Source organism: Canis aureus, chromosome 1 (assembly GCF_053574225.1).
Source record: "Canis aureus isolate CA01 chromosome 1, VMU_Caureus_v.1.0, whole genome shotgun sequence".
NCBI classification, from domain to species: Eukaryota; Metazoa; Chordata; class Mammalia; order Carnivora; family Canidae; genus Canis; species Canis aureus.
Genome location: NC_135611.1, coordinates 77,628,027 through 77,652,688, shown reverse-complemented (window position 1 = coordinate 77,652,688; position 24,662 = coordinate 77,628,027). Strand labels below are relative to the sequence as shown.

At 34.3% G+C, this 24,662-nt stretch overlaps 1 long non-coding RNA gene across 1 annotated transcript in view; it reads left to right on the top strand.

The window, feature by feature from the left end:
• LOC144288571 (uncharacterized) overlaps nucleotides 1–24,662 on the top strand; it is a 276,551-nt gene that overhangs the window by 239,063 nt on the left and 12,826 nt on the right. Inside the window, exon 2 of the long non-coding RNA XR_013356554.1 lies at nucleotides 10,912–11,020. This is a non-coding gene — a long non-coding RNA (uncharacterized LOC144288571). The remainder of the gene's footprint in view (nucleotides 1–10,911; nucleotides 11,021–24,662) is intronic.

The following is a 24,662-nucleotide window of genomic DNA, read 5'->3' as shown; positions in this document are numbered from 1 at the left end:
AGATGGCAATTGTTTACCACTATGAAAGTAATACCTTGAAATGCTTTTGAGTTTGAATTTGTTTGCTGTTGGGTTGTTATTATTTTTATCATTTTATTATTTTCATTATTCTTCAACAAGTGAGGTGTCAAGAAAACATATTTGGGCTTAATGACAGGGAATATGTTCTTTATTCAAGAGCATATTTAAATTAGTGGCAATTAAAGTGAGCGATGTATGCTATAGGTCCAACTCTGAATAACTCCTAACCTTGGTCTTATAATCCCCTAGCACAACTCCAACTAGCTCAAGGGATATGAAGATATGTTAAACAACTCTCAGAGATTACTTATGTTAGACTTATTTAACTTAAATGCCATTTAGCTTATTTATGGTAGCTGACTTCGAGAGGGTTATGAATTTTAGGAAACAATGATAGGGTTTAATACAATGATAAAGGTACATTATTATAAATCCAAGGAAAATAACAGACTTAGTATCATCCTTTTTGAACCATCCCTTCCATTTCCAGATGCAATATAGAGACATATTTAATACAGTATCATTCAATATAATTAAGCCCCATGAAAGCTAAAAAGCTATGCATTTTCTGAATAAGGCTGTGTTTGGGGGATACATTTACATTATAATAATAAAACCAAGATTGTGAGTCAAAAGAAATTAGAGAAAGCAAACTACAAAATATCCCTCTTTTCTTCTAAAGGAAGAAAATGAAATATTGCTACAAAATTATTAGTCATTTTGCAGAAAATAAATTTGGTCTCCATAATAAAAAATAAATTTATTGTTTAGTGAGCTAAATTTAAACCACCAGAATATATTCTCTCAGTAATGTGACTGGAATTTATCCAGTTATTTGACTGATTTTTTTAAATTCAAACATATTTAAAGGTATTCAAGTATGCTTTTATATTTTTTGAAAGCTCAAATGCCCTTTATCCCTTAAAATTTCTGAGTAAACAATATATTCTGTATTTTTCATAATTAAACATTTATCCATATTTACCTAGCAGTTTAGTTCTTTGTTATCTGAACTGCACACTAGTGAGATGACATAGATTTAAACTGCAGCCAGAATATACAAAAACAATAATAACAATAACTAAGTAGGATTAATGCAAAATTTCTGGTATTTCAGTGAGTACAATGCAGTAAATTCTAAATATGCTTCTTGTTTTTTATGTGATTTTTTCTTAAAGATCATAATGTTAAAAGTCATGCAATCAAAGCAATACCTTTAGATCATTAGAGATTATCTGGGTCTGGGGTTGGCAATTTTTTGTGTTTTTCTGTAAGGGCCAGATAAGTAAATAGTTTTGGCTTTGCAGGTCAACCTGTCTCCATCACTGCTACTCAGCTCTGTCATTGAACACAAAAGCAACCATTGATATTATGTACATGAATAGGCAGAGATACATTCTAATAAAGCTTCATTTGCAAGAACAGGAAGTGGACTATATTTGGTTTGTAGGGCATATTTTTCAAACTTCTGAAAGTCCACATCTTAGTTATTTCACTGATCATGTATTACATGCCATGTCTTGTGCTCATCACTAGAGATACAAAAATGTACCTGACCTGATGCTTGAAATCAAAGAACCCAAACTAGTAGGAGAAGATGTACATATAAGTAAATAAATGTAATATATTGTTTTGGGTAACATGACAGTGCAGGAGAGAGAGAATTCTTAATTCAGATTTCACATAGTAAAATTTCACATAGTGAAAATTTCTTCAGGTACACAAGAGGAAAAATGGCATTTTGGGAAAGGAAAATTGTGAATAAGTTACAGAGGCTTGAAAGAGTTTGGCAAATTTAAATACCAAATAATGATTTAGTATAGCTGAGGTATATAGTATGGAAAGTAGCACAAAGTAAAAAACGAATTTGGAAAGAAATGAGTTTTCCAGGCTCCTTAAGAGAAGCCTGCTGAGGACATTGGATTTTTTGCTGGGGCAGTGGAGACAGCCAAAGTGTTTTAGTCTAGGATAAAGAGTGATCTTATTTGCGTTTTCTAAAGATATCCCTGGCAGGGACACCTGGATGGCTCAGTGGTTGAGCAATTGCCTTTAGCTCAGGGCATGATCCCAGGGTCCTGGGATCAAGTCTTGCATCAGGCTCCCTGGAGGGATTCTGCTTCTCCCTCTGTCTATGTCCCTGCCTCTCTCTCTATGTCCCTTCTCTGGGTCTCTCATGAATAAATAAATAAAATGTTAAAAAAAAAGAAAAAAATATACTCCTGGCAGCACTCAGAATGGTACGGCAGAAAAAAATGTGAGACTCAAGGCAAGGAAATCAAGTCATGGAGTATATACACAGTGTATATATAGCCTTAATTAAAATGGTTTGAACCAAGATGAGAACTGTGTGCATAGCATTTTATTGAATGTATTTTCCTGCAAGGTCTTAGATCTTCCAGAGAAGGAAGTGTTAATCTACAAAATGATTGAAATCTTTCAAGGATAATTTAAAGGAAATTCCTTACCATCAGATATTATAAAATGCTAATGAAAATATACCTAGGATGGGAAACATGGTTAGTATATTATGGTATTTCTAGCACTTGGTTAAGAATCATAAAATGTGATTTCTAATCTCAGCTTTACACTTAAAGTCAGATGTGTTTAGACATAATCACTAATCTTTCTAAGTCTCAGCTTCCTTTTCGGACAAAATTAACTCTTCTATCTTCTTTTCAAGTTTTTTTCTTTCTTGGGGAGGGGAGCATGTGGGAAGAATACCTTTCCTTCCAGGATTATAAGGAAAAACACTTTAATGATTGTGAAATCATTTTCAAACTATAGTTTATCATTCAATGTAAGTTATTATTGTAATAAGAAGAAAGCATCAAAGAGAATTAATTACTCTTGATTCCCTCATCTACAACAGATAGGGCAGAGATCAGAGACTATTAATGCGTTGGCAGAAATCTACACCTACTACAATTTTAGACAGCTCAGAAAACCAGATCCATGGAAAAGAAAGCCCAGAGGAGCCCATGAAATTAATGATCCTTGTAAAATGGCCCACCCTATGCTTTCAGGCTTCTAACATTTTGTGTGTGTGTGAGTGCATGCATGCACTCCCACACATCACACAGATGCACAGTGCACTTAGAATCTCATCCTTCATGCTCAGTCTTATTATTAATGCTGTTTGCAATCTCCATGGATGTGCATGCAACTTAAATGTTTGATATGTAGCCAGAGTGTCAACATTTTTCTTATCTTTTTTTTTTTGCTTAGCAGTCTTTATTTGATCCATCTTCCTTGGATTCACACAGACACATACAACTACAACATACAAAATTTCATACATACACAAAATATGAATGAAACTCACACAGAACTCAATACACACAACACACAAATACATGTGACACACAAACATACCCAAGAGATATACTCAGTGATCACACCACACATGCATGAGTTAATATATGTTAACACATAGACAAAAACATGATAGTCACAAACAATAAACACTACACAGAAAATACATATACCACACACAAAAACCACAGACACAACATGTGCACAACACATCAATGATGAGTTTCCTAAATAAGTTGTTCATTTGTCACTTTCATAACATTTGGTTTATTTACATATCACCTAAACATTTATTTACCTCATATTTTATAATACTTATTCTGATTGCACTTCAGAATATTTATATGTATGTTTCCCTTTTCTCCTTTTTTACTTCATTATGCTTGAAAAACTTTTCATTATCTTATTTTTACATATTTAGCTCATCAAAAGTAACAGAAGGGTCGGTGTAGATTTAATAAATTTTATCCACTGTGTATGAAAATGTTGATTGTTCTAACTTCAGTGGGTTGATCTACTCAAAGAGAAGTTTCTTTATAATTTATGGAGAAAATTTTTAAAAGACAAGAATTATCTTAAAATTAGAAGGCCCATCAGAGATTAGCCAGCCCAGTCCTCTATATTATGCCAGTGCTATTTCTGCCCTAAACAGCTAGTGCTAAGAATAGCAAGTTTATCAATAACATTGGTAACACTTTTGGAAATCATCTATGATAGCCTATTAGTATATAGAAGGCAAATTGTCAGGTTGATATGGGTACTCTGCACATAGTAAGTCTCAGTTTGCTCAAGGAAAGATTCTATGAGTGAATATATAAATTATTAAAATATAACTTGTGGCAATCACAGAAAAATTGGAAAAATATACTAAGGTATAAATTTTAAAAGTGTAATTAATCTCACTATTTAGAACATCATTGTTCTAAAAGTGAGTTTATTGACTCAAAAGACATGCACATTTTTACTGCTTTGGAAACATATAGCACAATTGTTTCCCAGGATATGCCAACATGTACTCCTCTTAGCATTGAGCATAGCCTAGGTCATCCTATTTAGGATTGCATATTGCTATTAAAAATCACCTTTACCATATATTGCCTTTTTTTCATATATTTCCTTTTTAAATTAGGTTTTCTACTTAAATATTTCCTAGGTTTACTTTTTGATCATGTTTATTTCCATTGACCTTCAAGTTTGAGAAGAAATACCTATTATAATTTAGTACACTCCTTAAAATGAATTGACATTTTGAGGAAGGAAAAGTCTCAGTGTTGTAATTTCCCTCTGTGGAGAAATATTTCCTATAGCATTGATACCCAGAGCTGTGTTGTTAAAAGGGGGAAAAAAGGTTGTCTCTTAATAGCTAACTTCTCATCCCAAGTAACCAAACTCTTCCATTCTCAATGTAAAGTTCTGACAAGATATTTGAAATGACAAAGTTATTCTCATTTCAGTGAAGAAACATTTATTTAAAATTTTTTTTTTAGAGCTTGATTTGTAGACTGTCTTTTGGAAGTTTTTGGTGAAAAGTGACATCTGATTACATTAAGGTTGCTACAAATGTTTTTGAGGAAGGCAAAATGAGTGTCTCTTATGATCCATCTGTCCATACTACTTTCTATGAAACATGAAGGACTGCCTTTGAATTTGATGTATATTAATTATTTTTTCTACAGGTTAGATTCATTTAAAAGATACATCCTTTTATAAAACATGCATTTTATTTCAATTGCATCAAAAAAACATCCTTCCTTAAAAGTATCTGTGGATAAAGAGTTCCAGATTCATAATTAATTTTTAAGTCTATATAAATCCATTAAAAACTAATTCTAGGCAAATGACACCAAGATAAGTAATGTTTACATGAAATATTTTTCTAGGAAAAATATCCAAATTACCAAGCATTTGAGACATTTTTTAAAGTTTAGCATTAAACACGGAATTCATTCTTGAAGAATGAATACCTTTTGGGAATCCTAGTTCATCTTAGTGATACTTTGATAAATTTGTGGTCAAACAAGTTATATCAGAATGTTAAGAGAGTAAAGCATTAGGAGGATTGGAGAAATTACTTCTGAATTCCTTTTCAGTTTCATCATCCTGTGATTAATATACTTAAATAACTTATTGATAAAGGTCCCCTAGATCACAAGAAAGGTACTTCCCTTATTTTGAGAAATCACTTAAAATATAAAAAGCATTTTTTTCTAGAAGGCTCTAGCAGGATGTCCAGTACTACATACTTTGAAGGATCCTTCTACAATTAGGCCCTGCATCAAAATCGGCGTCATAATATATTCTTAGGGTTTTGGAGGAACTAAACAAAAAACACTAAGGATCAATAACCTTCAAAATACGGAAAGAGGAAAAATAATCTGCTGAAAGGCCAACGGGAGCATAGATAACACAAATGCTGATCTGCTACTCTGGTGTTAAACTAGGATCAATGGAGGGGGCTAAAGAAATCTCAGATTGCCCATAACCTTGGATCCTGAAGAAAGAAAAAGAGAATCCTTCTTGGAAGAAAACATCTCCAAGTTAAGCCTTCAGGAGTTCATTCTCTAAAATCAACCAAATGTAAATTCACAATCAAAGGTTATCAAGCACACAAGATAAAAGCAGTTAGCAGAAACAACATGCCAGATATAGGCTGCTCATTTTCTCAAACATTGAAATGGTCAAATACAGAATAAAATGTAACTATGCATATCTACACAAATAAAAATGGAATCACAAAAATGAATGAATAACACAACTCCATAAGGATGATCAAGAAAATGAAAAGAAATAGAACTTTTATAATTAGAAACTTTTTAACATTTGAAATTTAAAAACCCAATCATAAGGTTAAGCAGCAAATTATACATGAATAAAGGGAAAATTTGTGGATTGGAAAATTGATCTGAAAAAAAATATACCACAATTCAGAAAGACAAGGAAATGACAATATGAAAGAAAGTTTAAGAGATATGAAAGATTATATGTGAAGTCCTAATAAATATGTACTTGGAGTCCCAGAGTAAGAAAATACAGACAATTGGATGAGAGGTAATACATAAAGAGCCAAAGGATGATTCATATTTATGAAACTTGAAGCCTAATTATGAGTTATAAGATTTCAGAGTATTTTAAAGTTTTCTTTGAACTGATGACCCTCATTACCAGTTTGTCATTAATGTTTTTATTGTAATGGCATCTTATGAGTTTTAGTTGAATATTGCACTTTCATGTCATGATGCCAAATGAGGGAGCCATGACAGGCACATAGTTTCTGGAAGCTATGACTACACTAGGTTGGATAAATGGCTAGTAATAACTTACCTGCACATAGAAATGATTTGCAAACTATATAAATATATCTCATTAAACCCAAATTAAGTGACAACTTGCCGTAAGCCAGATCCCAAAATATCTGCAGCTTCTCCAGTGCTACCCAATGCTAAGGAAATGTAAAGGAAGGAAAATTGAAATGGAGATAGACAATAACTTCAGCCAATTGTGATTAAATATCTTATTTTGAAAATTCACAACATAGGAACATTTGAACATCATGCTGATGATGCCCCTTACAGAGATTTGGAAATCATCCATGCAAATGAAGGACCCTAAAACTTGAGCTTCATTGACTTCATTTTTAAATCCACTTCTTTGCAAAAAAATCTAGTTAAAAGAAGTACAATAAATATCAAATCTAATATATAAAAGAAATTCACAGAAATTTTGGAAAGATGAAAAAGTCTTAAATGGCTAGAGGGAAAAAACCCCAATTGCCTAGCAAAAATAACAGGAACAGTAGACTCAACACCAATGACAAAATCTTGAAAACAGTGGAATAATATGTTAAAAGGATGAGAGGAAATATCTGTGAAATTAAAATTATGTACACAATGAAACTTTTTTAATATTGAGAAAAGAATAGATTTTTTTCAGGGTAACTAACATAGTTTACCACCTGTAACAAATTGTATCTAAAGAAACTTTAAAAAAAAATGTACCTCGGGAAGAATAATAATGACATCAGAAAAAAGTTTTAGATGCAATAAATAAAGGCATCACAAAGAAACTGATAAAGACATATGTAAGTATAAATAAATATTTTCAATATTTCTGATTAGAAATAGAGCTAAAATAATAGACAAAAACCGTGAATTTGGGAGGGTACTAAAGGTTCAAAGGTACTTAGATTTTCAAGAGATGTATCAAGATATTTATTTACTTTAGAATTCATAGAATTCTGTCCAGAAGAATAATATAATCCTAAACATATTAGCAACTAATAACATAGCTTTAAAATGTAGAAATAAAAATATTTATAGGAACACAGGAAGAAAAATTCAGCATTTTTGGAAAAGTTTAACAACTGCTTCTCAGTTATTCATAGGTCAAGCAGACAAAAGCAAATAAAATTGTGGAAGAGTTGGGCACAAGTACCAAGCTTCATTTAATAGTCATATACAGAATACTATGCTTAGCAGGATTATGAGTTTTCTTTTTCCTCAAACACACACAAACTTTTACCAAATTTGACTCTGTACCAGCCATGGTATAAGTCTTAATATTTCCAAAGAATAGGAATTATACAGATTATGTTATATGGTCACATTGTAATTAAGTTGCAAGTTTATAAGAAAAAGTTAAAATAAAAAAATATTTAAATCGCAAAACCCCTATAAATAAGAAGTGAGACAAAAAGCAAAGATATTGAAACATTTAAAATACTTTTTTTTTCCAAAAAAGATTTATTTATTTATTTTGGAGGGAAAGAGAGAGCATTAGCAGGGTAGGAGCAGAAGGAGAGAGAGAAAATCTCAAGCTGACTTCCTGATGAGCGCAGAGCCTGACAGAGGGCTTGATTCCATGACCCCTGAGATCATGATCTAGGCCAAAATCAAGTGCCCACTGAGCAACCTGGTGGTCCTTAAAATACTTCTAACTGAATGATAATAAATCATTATTTAAAACTTTCAGGGGCACCTGGGTGGCTCAGTGGTTGTGCATCTGCCTTTGACTCAGTTCCTGATCCTGGGGTCCTAGGATGGAGTCCCACATTGGGTTCCCCACAGGACACCTGCTTCCCCTTCTGCCTATATCTCTGGCTCTCTCTCTGTGTGTGTCTCTCATGAATAAAAATATAAAATCTTTAAAAAAATAAAATATATTAAAGCTTTCAGGATGAAGTTTAAGATACTCAGAAACAGTGTGAAATGCTTACATTAGTAGAGAAGGATGGCTACAAATTGATAAGATTAGCATCCAATTAAGACATAAAAAAAGAGTAACAACACAATTTTAGATGACTATAGCTGTCAACATCTTTGTGTTTCCCCTCCCAAAATCATACAAAAGGAACAAATAGGACCTCTATTCTTTCACACAAAAAATTCTTTCAAAACATCTTTTTTCAAAGTAAGAAGCATACGAATTCATACAATAAAACCATGTAAAAGCTATTGAGGTTGTGCAGAAACTACATAGGGGAGGTAAAGAGAACATATTCAGTGGTGAAGTCCAGTGGCAGCAGATCTCTCAAAGAACCAACAAAAAGTATACTGGCAGAAAGTAAGGAGTCTCTTTGAAGAGCAAAATCTTTCCACTGCCTTTTTTCTCCCAAAAATGAGGATAGGTAAATGCCCTAAGGGCTCAGAGGAAGAAGACTTACTCGGTGATTTGTATCAAAAACATATAGCAAATAAGGCAATACAAATTGTCATGTGAAGTAGCCATATTTGGGGGGAAGCAATGTCTGTGCAGTAAAGGGTAGTGAAGTGTGTAAGGCAGCCTAAGTCTCTTGCCCCTCCTAATGGGGAAATGTTACTCATTCTATGACAAGTAAGAAAAGTGTCAAGAAAAAGATATCGTAAGGCAAAAATAAATATCTAAATAAAATGGAAAAAAAAGCAGTACCTTCATCTGTTTAGAATAATGACAAGGAAAAATATTACCTAGAAGGCTATAAAAATTGTGATTGAATTATGTTGTTTTAATTTACCTCTTTGAAAATGAAATGTACAGATTCAAGCAAGAAGTAGGTGCAACAGAAGATAAAACACAAACTGGCAGAAGTCAGGAAAAAAAGAAAAAGGAATAGATAGGTGTGTAAATTTATTGATGGAAAATAGATTCTTCCAGTTGTTTCTCTTAGTAAAATAAGATATTTTAGCAGAGAAAGTAGAGTGTGAAATACCTTATCTTGAACATAAGGAGAGTGAAATGATTGGTAGTTCTTATTTGCATAGATTTCACCAGTCATGTCCAGCTACAGCCATGAAGTAGACCAAGAGTGGGGTTTAACCAGGCTTGGTCTTTTTCTAGTCCAGGATGAAGGACGAAGAAAGGGAAAAGATGTGAGTGTATGTAAGGTAATGATTACTGTATTGTGTGGAAGGAGAGAATTGAGGTAGAGAGAAACATTACTGTTTTAATACTTTTTTAAAATCTGGTGAACCTAGAACATTATAGGCCTATATTCCTCATGAGCAAAGATGTAAAAATCCTCAACAAAATATTAGCAAACTAAATTCCACAATACATTCAAAGAATCATACAGCATAATGAATACACCAGAATTCACTCCAGGGATGAGGATGGTTCAACATCTGCAAATTAATCATTGTGATACACTGCATTAATAAAACAAGGGATAAAAATCATATGATTGTCGATGTAGAAGAAGCATTTGGCAAAATTCAACATCCATTTATGGTTTAAAACCCTCAAAAAGTGAATATACAGGGAATGTACTTAAGAATAATAAAGGCCATGTATGACAAGCCCACAGCTAACATCATACTCAATGGTGAAAAGCTGAAAGCTTTTCCTCTAAGATCAGGAACACATCAAGGATGCCCACTCCTGCCACTTTTATTCAACGTAGTATTAGAAGCCCTGGCCAGAGCAATGAGTCAGGAAAAAAGAAATAAAAGGCCTACAGATTGGAAAGAAAAAATTTAAAGTATCCCTGTTTACAGAGGGCATCATATTATTTATAGAAAACCCTAAATAATCCATCAAAAAATATATAACTGTATTTATTAGTATTAAAAGTACTATATATATACTACTAGTAAAATACTATATATAGTAAGATACTACTAAGATATATATATATATATAGAGAGAGAGAGAGAGAGAGAGAGAAAGAGAGAGAGAGAGAGATATTACTCAGCCACAAAAAAGAATAAAATATTGCTGTTTCTGACAATATGGACTTCAAGGCTATTATTCTAAGTTAAATAAGTCAGAGAAAGACAAATACCTCTCATATGTGGAATTTAAAATAACTAGCTAAAACAGACAAACCAAGCTCTTAGATATAAAGAATGGATTGGTGTTTACCATAGGTGGATATGGGTGAACTGTTTCTGTGTTTTATTTTTTAGTTTAAATAAATTGAGAGGAAAAAAATGTTAAGACTTCCCTAACCTGCTTTCCTTAGAATCTCCCAAGGAGTCCTGGGTTTCTGACATAAACCTCTCTGGAGCTAAGCTCATTTGTTGGCTGGTGATGATGAACAACTGCATAGGCCAGTCAACACTCAGACCCTCTGTGATGATTTCTCTCGGGCATCTTCCTCCATAGTGTTTAAATTGACATCTCTCAGCTTGGAGACTTCTGACCTAAACCCTTCTTCAGCCGGTCTGGATCCTTAGGCCTCCACTTGAGGAATATTATGCTACAATTTTATGAGGTAAGTGAGTACCCTTGTCTGAGGCAGTTTGGGTTCTTACTTTGTCTTATTGAAAGAGCTGGTTAAAGTAGGGTATCCTGAAAAAAATAGTTTTGCTATAATACTTATTTTGGAAATGTGACTACGTTTTAGCATGATATGTTGACAACAATGAAAAAATCTAATGAATAGGGCTTGAGAGTGTAGATCTTGAAGTTGGGGCAGGAAAGGAGTGGAAAGGAGTATTTGTTGCCTAATTTTATACAAGCAGATTTCATATTTTGTTGAGTCTTGGCCAAGACATATTAGTTAAGATAGGAGCAAAACCTTTAAAGTGGTAATAAAATGAAGTTAGTAGTTACTACTATGTTGTCTCAGATTTTTAACTAGGGAAGATAGCTGGCTATGAATGAGAAGACTGGAAAATAATCTTTCCAAACAAATATGATTTGGGATAAGGTTTGTTGTAGGATTGATCATTTATCAGCAAAGCTAAATATATTTAAAATATTTCCAGTATGGTTGGAGGGTCTGTAAACTCGATTACTCCAAACACAGAGTTCTCATTGATGTTCTAAATTTAATGACTCCCAGAAGTCAATGGAGATACCTTCTTGTGCTATAGAGTCATATAGAATTTTCCCAAGGGTACCCACTTTGAAATCCTAGCAGAATACTTTAAAACTGCTATATATTATTTAACACAAAATATTTAAGTTAAGAAACATAAAATATGAAGACCTGTGATCCTACCTCCAACTTTACTAGTAAAATTGAGGCTACCTCTGCTCACTCTGCCCTAACTTATCACCATTATTCTATATTTTGTGTTTATGATTTCCTTGTTTTCAAAAAAAATTTTCTTACTTGAGATTATATCTACACAATATATTATTTGTTTCCTTGTATTTGCATGATTATACTGCATGTATTTTTGTTACTTGCTTCATTTGCTCAACGTTTTGTTTGTGAGATCCATCCATGACACTGAGCTCATACATGTTCACTGCTGTATAATATCCCTCTGTTATGAACAGTTTGTCTCTCCTCCTGTTCAAATGGATGGGTTGTCCTGCTTCTAAAAGTTCTTCTCTCTTACTCAAGGACTTTGCTTCTGTAAGTATCTTATATTTTGCCTGCATCATTTTTTCTCTCTCTACTGAGCATTTCTATCAACTTATAAACATGCAAAAATATCTCACATCTTGAACTAAAAATCAGACCTCAACTTCCTGCCCAAAATTATCCCATGATTCTGTTCCTCTTTTAGCAAAAGTTATGGAAAGAGAGTTATCTCCACTTTTTTATTTCCTCCTTTCTCTTAAGTTACTCCAATTAGACTTTTGGGTTATTTTCGATTATTCCATCAATCAGTATTTCTATTATTCCAAACAGAATTTTCATTTTTCTGATATCAGTAATCAATTCTTAGTTCCCATCTTTTCAATCTTTTAGCAACATTAGACACAATTAGAGATGCCTTTCCCCTCTCCCTCTTCAAGAGCAGGTATGACTGCTTCTGTGAATTTCAGACTTTTCTATACTAATTGTTCACAATCCTCACCAAATGTTTAGGAAGCATATCAATTTAACATGACTAGAAAATAGTTTTGATTTCTCAGAAAAGGGCATCACTGTTCGACTCTTTGCTCAGGCCAAAAAGCTAAGATTATTTTTTATTCCATTCTTTTGTTTACACTCCACATCTAATCCAGTAATCCTTCAGAATATTTCCACATTCTGATCCCTTTTCACCACTGCTTCAGTCACCTTGCCCTAGCCACATTTACATAGCTTTCAACCTGGCCTGCTTGCCATCTTGTCTCCTGATAGTCAAGTCTTCACAAATCAGCCAGGGCAATCTTTGAAAAACACAAATCAACTCCTGTTTTTTTCTGTGCCCGGTAAGAATACAAGCCAAACTCCATAGTCAGACCTATAAGAATTTATGCAACTTGGCCCCTAGCTATTTTTTCCAATCTCTTCTCCAAGCCTATCTCCTTCCTTACTGCAGTATAGACACATATGGTTTTCTTGCCTTCCACAAACACACTAAGGTCATTCTCACATGCTGTTTTCCCCTCCCTGGAACACTCTTCCAAAAAACTTCACATGGCTGACCCTTTACCCCTTTCATGTTTGCTCAAATGTCACATCTTCGAGGCTCTTCTCTGTTCCCTTTATCTACAAACCACTTTCGGGCCAACTTTTATTTCTTCACCCTGTTATATCTTTCCAAATAGAATGTATTACTATGTGACACTATTATTACTGTATTGCATTTGTAATTAGTTTATTATTTGCCTCTCTATCTAGAATATAAATGTTATGAAGGCAGAAACTTCTCTTTTTTGCCACTGAATACCCAGGACCTGGAACCTAGTTGGAACATAGATTCTTCTGCATTAGTTCTTTATTTCAGTCAGTATACTTTCATTATCATCATGTTATAATTAATAGGGTCATTCAGAACAAGCATATCTCAGGAGATAAGAGATTAAGGTATACATATTCAATTTTATTCCTGAATCTTTTTGGTTAGTCCATTTCTTTGCAACACACAGCCATTATGTGTGTTCACTGGAACTGATTAATTTTTACAATTCAAAAAAAAATTTTTTTACAATTCAGGTGATAGCTCATACCTTTTCTAGTACTCTGAATTACTCAAAATTTCCAGTGTTCACTCTTTTATACATACATAAGTATATGCAAATGTACACTTTAAATAAAACTACATACTTAGAAGAAACAAGACAAGGATATATACCTACCCCTACATCAGAACTAATAGCTAATACGTACTGTGCCCTTAGTATTTATTGAGCACTTACTATGTGCCAGGCATTATTATAAGCACTTTACCTGTATGTAATTGCTTATTTAATCTTCACTAAAGCCCATGAGGTCCTGTTATCCCAATTTTTCTACTGAGAAAACTGAGGCCACATAAGTGAAGAAACTTGTCCAAGGCTACAAGATCTATATTACAATCTTTTGTGTCTATGAATGTTGTGACATTTGACCCTTGCAGCTTCTGTCCAGGATAAAGGGCAACCAATGTGTCAGTTTTCAAGGACAAGTAAATTCATTAAAAATGCATATATTGGGATCCTTCTGAGCTGCACTTCTGTCTCTGACACTCTGTCACCTACACCCTCTTTCCATTCCCAAATCTTCTTGTGGGACTCTCAATCCTCTCTCTCTCTCCATAATGGATTCTTTCTCAATTTAATTTTTCTTACCTTTTCCTTATGGACTATACTTGACTCTTCTTTGACCTCCTCAACTGGAAATTCAGTGAGACCTCTATTCTACTCTCTGCATTGTTTTATCCCTGGATAAAAACCTTCACCACTGTCAAACAGTGTGACTGTAAGCAACTTGCTTAACTTCTCAGGGACAGTTCCCCAATTGTGAAAGAAAGGGAGAGTGGATTAGATGAACCTATAAAGCATCACAAATTCAAAGGTCTTAATTTTTAAAATTTTGATAATATGTCAAACTTTCAGAAAATCTGTAATTATAATACAAAGAAATCTTAGCTGCCAATACTCATTACCTCAAACTTCCAAATGTTAACATTTTACTACATTTGTTTTATATCTATCTATCCACCTAGCTATACTTTTTAAATTTTTTTGAAATTATAGACATGATACCCTTTTACTCCTAATACTTCAGTGTGTATTTTCTTTTTTTTGTGTGTGTGTGTATTTTCTTTAAAAAAAAAGGGGGGGAATTCTGTTACATACAACAGCATAATTAAAAATGCTAGGAAAATAACACAGATAAAAAAAACTATTATATATTGTATAGTCACTTTGAGTCTTTTTATTTTATGTCAAATGATTAAAAATGGATTGTGTTTTCTAATGTTCTTCTAACAGGTGTGATTTTGAAACTTCTCAGCCTTTCAACAAAACCTTGATAACATTAGTCTTTTCTGTGGATTTGTTTTCATAATGATACTTCCTATATCTGTCTGGATTCTTGGTTGTATGCCACTCAAACTATCTTAGTCTATCTTAAGTAAAATATCAAAATTAAAAGGGGAATATAGGAAATATATTAAGATTCATAGAATCACTAAAATACCAGAGAACCAAAATGTAAAAATATGCAGGAAACATGAATAGCTACTCAGCCAGGATCCAGACTTTGATCATCAGGAGTGAGAGGTCATAGTGGAAAGTTGGTTTTACTAATAACTAACCCCCAAGACCATATGTGAAGTAGCAGAGAGTCAACTTCCTGTAAGATAACTAGGGCACTCCTGGGAAGAGAAATTGAGGAATAGTGTACTTATATATTCATTAACAAGAAAAAATATACAGCTCATTTTAAACAGGACATACCAATATTTTCTCCCTAGACTTGTAAAAGACTGACACTAAAATCCAAATATGAATATAGCTAAAATCTACACCAAAAATTATGAGTGCAAATGCTCACAGCAATTAAATATTTATTTCAAAGGAAGCCTCCCTTTGCTGAGAAAGAAAATTTACTTCAGAAAAGAGGTTTGCTTTTGCAGAGAGCTTTAATATATAAGGACAGCATTGCTTCCCCATACCTATTCCTCTAGCATCAAGGAAAGTTAAAAAATAAATAAATAAATAAAACAATAACCTCACATAAGATTTATTAGAGTTCAGTTAAATGTACAAATGAAACATCTGACCCAGTCAGCAATGATGTCCATTAGTTGTTCTATGTAATATTTCAAGAGAGTAATATCTGGAACACTAAATAAATAAATTGAAAAGATATCATGAAACTATGAATTCTAAAGAACCCGACCCACCTCTCATGACCTCTTTGAACCAAAAGATCACATATAAAAAATTAATGGGACAAAGAAAGAAACTTGACAAAGAAATTGAAAAGGAGGGGAAATTACTACATGTAACCACAACTGGGGACAGATTGTATCACAGGATTATTAGAATTTGGAGGAAAACATTATTATTTTTTAAATTGAATTGGATTATTTATTACAGTTCTAAAAAGTATTGAACATGAGGAAGATTCCTAGCAAATATTAGATTATACCAGGAAATAATGTATATGAGAGGAGCGTCTCAGAGATAAATCTCTATATAAACATTACAAATATTAAATTTTTCTTCTTGTAGCTCCAATCTGATAAGAATTGCTCTTATATTTTATAAATAGCAAGGAATGTAATTCTGCTTTCTTACCTTTGTAGATAGGAGCAGTAATGTTTTTCAGAAACTGACAATGGAGGCATTTTATGAGTTTAGTCAAGTTGGTGACCATTGAGAGGGAATTTGAATAAGGAACAGAAGAACTCTCCTGTGGGCAAGAGTGGCTTTCTATTTAGTTGTGGAGTTTCAGCTAATTAACTCCTTCCACCCCAGCTTCTACCTTCCAAAATCTTATTCAGCTCCTCTGGGAAGCCTCCCTAAAAGCCCTAAATGGGGATTATTATTTTTTTTTTTTTTTTTGCCAGAGCTCCAGGCTTCCCTGATACCTTTTGATATAAATGTATCACTGTGGTTTTGTTTTGTCTTGCATGATAGAGCATTATGGTATCTATTTTCTTCAATAGTGTATAATGTCTTTGAAAGCAAATGATATAGTTTGGGAATATAGGTGAGGTATGGCACTGTTGGGGGAGTAAGGTCTAGAGTAGATGGCCAAGAAATAATTCTTGAGACGTCTTTGGTGGAAAATGGTGCTTTTATTAAAGCACAGGGACAGGACCCATGGGCAGAAAGAGCTGCTGCACCAGGGTTGTGAGGGATGACTGATTATATACTTGTGAGTTGGGGATAAGGAAAGGGGAGGTTTTCAAAAGAATTTTTGTATGGTAAAGAAGACCTACAAGATACTGGAGGTCTTCCCATTGTCAAGTTAAGGTTGTTTTTCCCTCTAGAAAAGCATTAACATTAAGATAGTTGGGAGCTTCCTTCTGGGAGTTAGGTTGTTGATAAGAAGCTCTTTTCCTGTAAATCACTAAGACATTTACAAACTGAGGGAGACTCAGGTCTTGCTGGACTGGAATCTCTATAAATTAACCATTTGTTTTTTCCATTGTTTTTTGAATGTCACACATATCCCACCTGGGAGTAAGGGAGTGGTTTGTGAGCTATCAGCTTGTACTTTGTCCTCAGCTTACCTTCTGCTCTCTCATCAGCAAATACTGTATACACATACACACACACACACACACACACACACACACACACACACTGGAATAACAGACTTAATTTTCATGTAAAGTCTAGATGATCTTTAAATGTTATAGAAATACATGTTTGTTTCCCTTCCTTGCCCTTCCCACACAGGAAAAGCCCAGATTGCCTTGCAGGTCATAGTATCTATGCAATCCTGGTCTAAGCTTCTGCTTTAAAATAATGATGGTCCACAAGGACCCAAGAAGTCAAATAGATTTACTTCCTGCCATTCCTTGGATATTAGTGATATAAATTGCATCCCCGCTGCTTGTGTCCTGGGTGTGCAGAAAATGCAATCTAGTATGAAAACGTGGACACAATTTTACAACACTCTGCAGAATTAAGTCCAGTTTGCTGAATACTGGGCAAAGAAGAGAGAGAGAATTTAAACCAGTGTCAGGGAGTCTTGGAAAATGAGAGGTCTTCTGAACGAGAATGGGACAAATTCATTAAAATGAAACCACTTCAAGCCACATGGCTCCAAGCACTGTGGAATGAACATATACCTGAATAGAAAATCAAGGTGGTCTCCAAAGCTTTTGTCTTGATTTCTCTTGTTATGCCCTAAATGAATGTAAAGGCTTTTATAATGCTCAGACCAAATAAAACCACCCTTGCCACTATTGTACTTCAAATTTATGTAAAAAAAAAAAAATAGAAGAACACAGTGAGTATACCCTGCTTGTTTGCTAACAAGCACAACTAACATTGCCCAATTATCTAAAAACTGGAAGAGAAAGTCATTTTCCTCTTTAATGATGTTAGATGTTTTTATAAGTGTGAATAATTGGAGAATTTTAACACAGAAAGTATCCTATGAATTTTTGGTAGTAATTATGGTGTGAAGGTCTGACCTTTTCAACATTCTTATATGCTCTGCCTTGAGTTCCTTGAAGGTTAATGCTGTACATCACTGGTCTCATAAAGCATTGCTGGAAGATTTGAGGGCAGAATTTGTGCATGATTATTTCTCATTCTTGTGGGTTGGAGGCTTTGAATGAGTTTTTCTTCTGATTCTGGTCTCAACTGACTGTGTCTACTGGCAGGAGGCAAAAAAAAACCCCCCAAACCTTGTGTGTTACTCACATGCTTTTCCAGAGACAGACCCCAGAAAGAAGATGCTGAGAGCAGCTTCTTGTTTGGATCAGCCCTCTTCCTTCTGTGTGCTTGTTCTGTGATATATTGGAAGCCATGTCCATCCATGGTCCATGCTTTCAGCATTTTATTCCTGCCTCCTGTCCAGTAGGCATATGTGAGAATACCAGTGGTCTGGAGACATTTGGAGAAAATCTTTGTGTCTACTCAGTCAGCCAAACTCTTTTATGCCATTCCATTAAAGCAAGTCTAAGTTTGTATGCTGTGTTTGTAAATATAATAATTCTGTAAATCCAAAGCTGGAAATATTAGGCTTTAGGCAAGAAAATGGGACATGTGCATCTAATTAAGCTAAAATTCTACTTACAATTTAAGTCTGGATTTCTTTTTTAGAATGAGTAGGGGGAAATTTTGATTAATATTTTGAATCCTCATGCAAATCTTGGATCAAATGTTTAGAAAATAAATGGCCTCACATGTAATTTTGCACACAAAAATTGTTATAGAGCAAAAGTATTTATGGAAGAGAGTATGGAAAAACTCAAGTTGTGGATTTTCCCCCCACGTTAAAGTTTAAAATTGCATAAGTAAGTTTGACTATAAAGAATACTAAAGATTAGATACCTCTTTTATTGAGTTAACTTCAAAATTAGGTGGGTGAAGTACAGCTACATTTCAAGAGACATTTCACATTCAATTGGTACTTAGCCTTGTAGTTTATTGAGAAGTCAATTTTACAAATCATGGAGGCAGATAAGTTAAGTCCATGCTGACCTAATAGTCAAGCCATTTGAGGTTCACCTGTAACTAGTTTCTATACTCCTTGTTGTGGTCATATTATATTCAGCTGGGAAGGAGATGTGTCTGAATGTAGTGAGAATTTTATTTTTCTTTTAATGTGCCTTGCAAGATAGAGTGCTTCAACTACCAAATATGTACCCACTGAATTGCTTTGAGGTTTGTTCTTTATATACTGTATGGAATTGTGGGGAAAGGAGTCTCTATTGACTTGAGCTGGCAAAACCAATATTTTAATTCAAATAGAGCACTCACCTGGGAAATTGGTGAATTTGGGCTATAGCCCTTACCCCAACCTTGTTTTCTTTCTTTTTTCAGCCTCATTGTAAATAAACAAATAATTGACATCCACTTACAGCTTGCTGTCTTTTTAATTGAAAGCAGTATGTCACTGTATTTGGGTTATATATTGAAAATGGAGGAATCATTTAGATTTTTTTTTCCTTGAGAGGATTTGGAAGAGGTCTTTACATCTGTAACAGTAATATAATTAAATCTCTGAAGTTGTCATGTAAAACATTTTCTCGAATTACCTTCGGAAGACTGCAGGTTTATTTTAACAAATGTTTAATTGTAAGCAACAACAAAAACAAAACCACCACTATGGTGTTTTGTGTTGTTTTGTATTTTATGTTGCTTGGGGAAAAAAGACATAAAAATACCTTTTCAGAAAACATGATGGATCTATACCAGGAGGATGAAATTACAGAACTTGAAACATATGATCTAGCTAAAGTCCTTCTCCTTAACTCACTCATCACTCAGGAAGCTGCCTCAATAGCAATCTAAAATTGACCATTTCAGGAAAAGCAAACCTCAGCCTTCTCCAGAGGGTCCAATCTGGGTTGTGGTCACTATTTTACTACCAGTAATTTTAAATCTTCTTGGAAACATTACCTTTCTAATTTACTGTAAATTTTGACGGATCTGTGAAACCACACTTGAGATGTTGGTAAACAAGATAGATATGTAGAGTATGGATTGAAAGGAAAACAAGCAGTACTAAATAAAACTTAAAAAAAAAAAAAAAAGATTGCAGCGCAAACCTGAAAATCATCTGGCTCAAGTTGCTTCATGAATTGCCATCCAGCAGAAAGTCCATCGATGGTGGGTTTTTTTTTTTTTTTGGTTTTGTGTTGTTTTATGTTTACCTGTGGACCTTTCAACAAGTTATTACAGGACCTAATGCCACTGGAAAGTCATAAATGGTGACACTTCAAGAGAAAATAGGATCTCCTCATATTTACCCCTCAGAAATGTAGGGGCCCAAGGGGGTCATCCAGGGAGACCAAGTAGGCAAAGTTGTAGCACTTGTCAAAGTATTTTTCTTCTTAAATAAGGATCTGTCTCACAGTCTTCTTAAGAAGTTGGAATATTGCTGATTCTCTAGGGCAGTTCTGACTTTATTTATAAAGTAAAGGATGTTCCATACCAGGACCCTTCTTAGTTGATAAACAGAAAACAAAACACAACCAAGTCTCATCACTGTGACCTGGAAGGGTCAAATGAGTTTCCCTGTGGTTGGTTTTATAATAGAAAGTCTAGGTTTAAAAAAAGCTAAAAAATCTCAATAGATATTTGTTAACTATTTATTGTGGAGCAATTCAATAGGCTTGGAAAATACTTTACTTTAGTGTGGCAGCCATTATCACTGATAGTTTTTTCCACATAGAACGACACTAGAAGATATTTTATTAAAATATAAGAAAAACAAAAAAAAGGTGATAGATCCTTCTTGACTATAAAACTTTAACAGAGGAGGTTTTTAAAATATCCCATTTCAATACATAGTTACCAACTAGTTATAGAAACTTCCAGTTAAAAGTGGTAGAATGAACACATGCATTTACTTTCACTCCTTTCTAACCCTCTACTAAATCAACAGTAAAGATATATATCTATATATCTTTAAAATTGTGAACCTACAAGGACAAAACAAAAAAAGGACCAATCTACAAGTTCTAATAGCTGAATAACAAAAATTTCAAAAGAGAGAATGAATAGGGACAATGAAATGTAAAAAATCATTAAATAAATGATTCAAGATCATTTCCTGTAACTGAAAGTCATCAGTTTCCAGAAAGAATGGGCTTGCACAGTGCCTTGAAAATAGATAATAGCACCATACCAAGGCATGTCACTGTAAAGTTTCAGAATATGATGGATAGAGAGAGGAGTCAAATGAATTCCAGAGAGTAACAACAACAACAATGATGATGTCATACAAGAAACAAGAATCAGACTGGCTTCAGACCTCTGCACCCAACACCAGATAGTAGAAGATAATAGAGCAATACTTGCAAAATCTGAGGAAGAATGATTTCTGGTTTATGGTTCTATATCGACCAAACTTTCAATTAAATGTAGAAATAGCGTAAGTTCATTTAGTGACAGATAACTTCTCAAGAATTTACCTTTCAAAAATTATTGAAGTTATGGAATTATGTGATCTACAAAACAAGTAAATCAAAAGCAATACAACACATTAAATCCAGAAGTTGAGCAATCTAACATAAGAGATAGACAAACATAATCCTAAAAAGGAAGAAATAAACTCCCAGGATGCGAGCTGTACAGCAGGTCTGGAGAGCAACCACAGCAAAAGGGAGCTGGTCAAAAGGCTCTGAGAGATTTATTTAATCAGTAACATTGACCAAATACCTAATGAATCTGAGTATATTAAGATTTTTTCAACTGCAGGATAGTTTAGATATGTTAGTGATGAGTGTTAAGAAACTTAAGCAATGAAACACAATCATTAATATCTTAGGAAAAATAAATGTCAACAACAAAAATAACAAAATTAGAAAAATATAAAAGTAATAAACTACATGACTCAACTGTGCATAGTATTTAGTCATAACAATGTAAGCACTGGGTATTGATCTAGCCAAAATTATGACTTTTCTCTATTGCCATGAGAGGGCTGAGGAAATGTATATATGTGTAAAGGAAATGGAGAGAAATAAAGTTGCCTCAAAAGTAATGTCAATAAATCAAGCCACAAATGTAAAAAGCTGGAGTAGCGTGTTATACCAGTTATTTAAAGATATGAAGATAAACACCAAAAGAACAAGCTAAAAGATTAAAAGTGTTCTGAGAGCTGGAATTTGGGGAAGGGGTGTTGGTCTAGAAGACTTATTATTTGTCCTAGCATAGAACTAGCTACTTGCCTTTAAACCATGTGTCTATACAACCTTAAAATATTTTTTTTTTTTTTTTTTTTTTTTTTTTTTCTGGAGTCCAGCATAGCATGTAGTTTTTTTTTTTTTTTTTTTTTTTTTTTTTTTTCTTTTTTTTTTTTTTATTGGTGTTCAATTTACTAACATACAGAATAACACCCAGTGCCCGTCACCCATTCACTCCCACCCCCCGCCCTCCTCCCCTTCTACCACCCCTAGTTCGTTTCCCAGAGTTAGCAGTCTTTATGTTCTGTCTCCCTTTCTGATATTTCCCACACATTTCTTCTCCCTTCCCTTATTTTCCCTTTCACTATTATTTATATTCCCCAAATGAATGAGAACATATAATGTTTGTCCTTCTCCGACTGACTTACTTCACTCAGCATAATACCCTCCAGTTCCATCCACGTTGAAGCAAATGGTGGGTATTTGTCATTTCTAATAGCTGAGTAATATTCCATTGTATACATAAACCACATCTTCTTTATCCATTCATCTTTCGTTGGACACCGAGGCTCCTTCCACAGTTTGGCTATCGTGGCCATTGCTGCTAGAAACATCGGGGTGCAGGTGTCCCAGCGTTTCATTGCATTTGTATCTTTGGGGTAAATCCCCAACAGTGCAATTGCTGGGTCGTAGGGCAGGTATATTTTTAACTGTTTGAGGAACCTCCACACAGTTTTCCAGAGTGGCTGCACCAGTTCACATTCCCACCAACAGTGTAAGAGGGTTCCCTTTTCTCCACATCCTCTCCAACATTTGTTGTTTCCTGCCTTGTTAATTTTTCCCATTCTCACTGGTGTGAGGTGGTATCTCATTGTGGTTTTGATTTGTATTTCCCTGATGGCAAGTGATGCAGAGCATTTTCTCATGTGCATGTTGGCCATGTCTATGTCTTCTTCTGTGAGATTTCTGTTCATGTCTTTTGCCCATTTCATGATTGGATTGTTTGTTTCTTTGGTGTTGAGTTTAATAAGTTCTTTATAGATCTTGGAAACTAGCCCTTTATCTGATATGTCATTTGCAAATATCTTCTCCCATTCTGTAGGTTGTCTTTGAGTTTTGTTGACTGTATCCTTTGCTGTGCAAAAGCTTCTTATCTTGATGAAGTCCCAATAGTTCATTTTTGCTTTTGTTTCTTTTGCCTTCGTGGATGTATCTTGCAAGAAGTTACTATGGCCGAGTTCAAAAAGGGTGTTGCCTGTGTTCTTCTCTAGGATTTTGATGGAATCTTGTCTCACATTTAGATCTTTCATCCATTTTGAGTTTATCCTTGTGTATGGTGAAAGAGAGTGGTCTAGTTTCATTCTTCTGCATGTGGATGTCCAATTTTCCCAGCACCATTTATTGAAGAGACTGTCTTTCTTCCAATGGATAGTCTTTCCTCCTTTATCGAATATTAGCTGCCCATAAAGTTCAGGGTCCACTTCTGGATTCTCTATTCTGTTCCACTGATCTATGTGTCTGTTTTTGTGCCAGTACCACACTGTCTTGATGACCACAGCTTTGTAGTACAACCTGAAATCTGGCATTGTGATGCCCCCAGATATGGTTTTCTTTTTTAAAATTCCCCTGGCTATTCGGGGTCTTTTCTGATTCCACACAAATCTTAAAATAATTTGTTCTAACTCTCTGAAGAAAGTCCATGGTATTTTGATAGGGATTGTATTAAACGTGTATATTGCCCTGGGTAACATTGACATTTTCACAATATTAATTCTGCCAATCCATGAGCATGGAATATTTTTCCATCTCTTTGTGTCTTCCTCAATTTCTTTCAGAAGTGTTCTATAGTTTTGAGGGTATAGATCCTTTACATCTTTGGTGAGGTTTATTCCTAGGTATCTTATGCTTTTGGGTGCAATTGTAAATGGGATTGACTCCTTAATTTCTCTTTCTTCAGTCTCATTGTTAGTGTATAGAAATGCCACTGACTTCTGGGCATTGATTTTGTATCCTGCCACGCTACCGAATTGCTGTATGAGTTCTAGCAATCTTGGGGTGGAGACTTTTGGGTTTTCTATGTAGAGTATCATGTCATCGGCGAAGAGGGAGAGTTTGACTTCTTCTTTGCCAATTTGAATGCCTTTAATGTCTTTTTGTTGTCTGATTGCTGAGGCTAGGACTTCCAGTACTATGTTGAATAGCAGTGGTGAGAGTGGACATCCCTGTCTTGTTCCTGATCTTAGGGGAAAGGCTCCCAGTGCTTCCCCATTGAGAATGATATTTGCTGTGGGCTTTTCATAGATGGCTTTTAAGATGTCGAGGAATGTTCCCTCTATCCCTATACTCTGAAGAGTTTTGATCAAGAATGGATGCTGTATTTTGTCAAATGCTTTCTCTGCATCTAATGAGAGGATCATATGGTTCTTGGTTTTTCTCTTG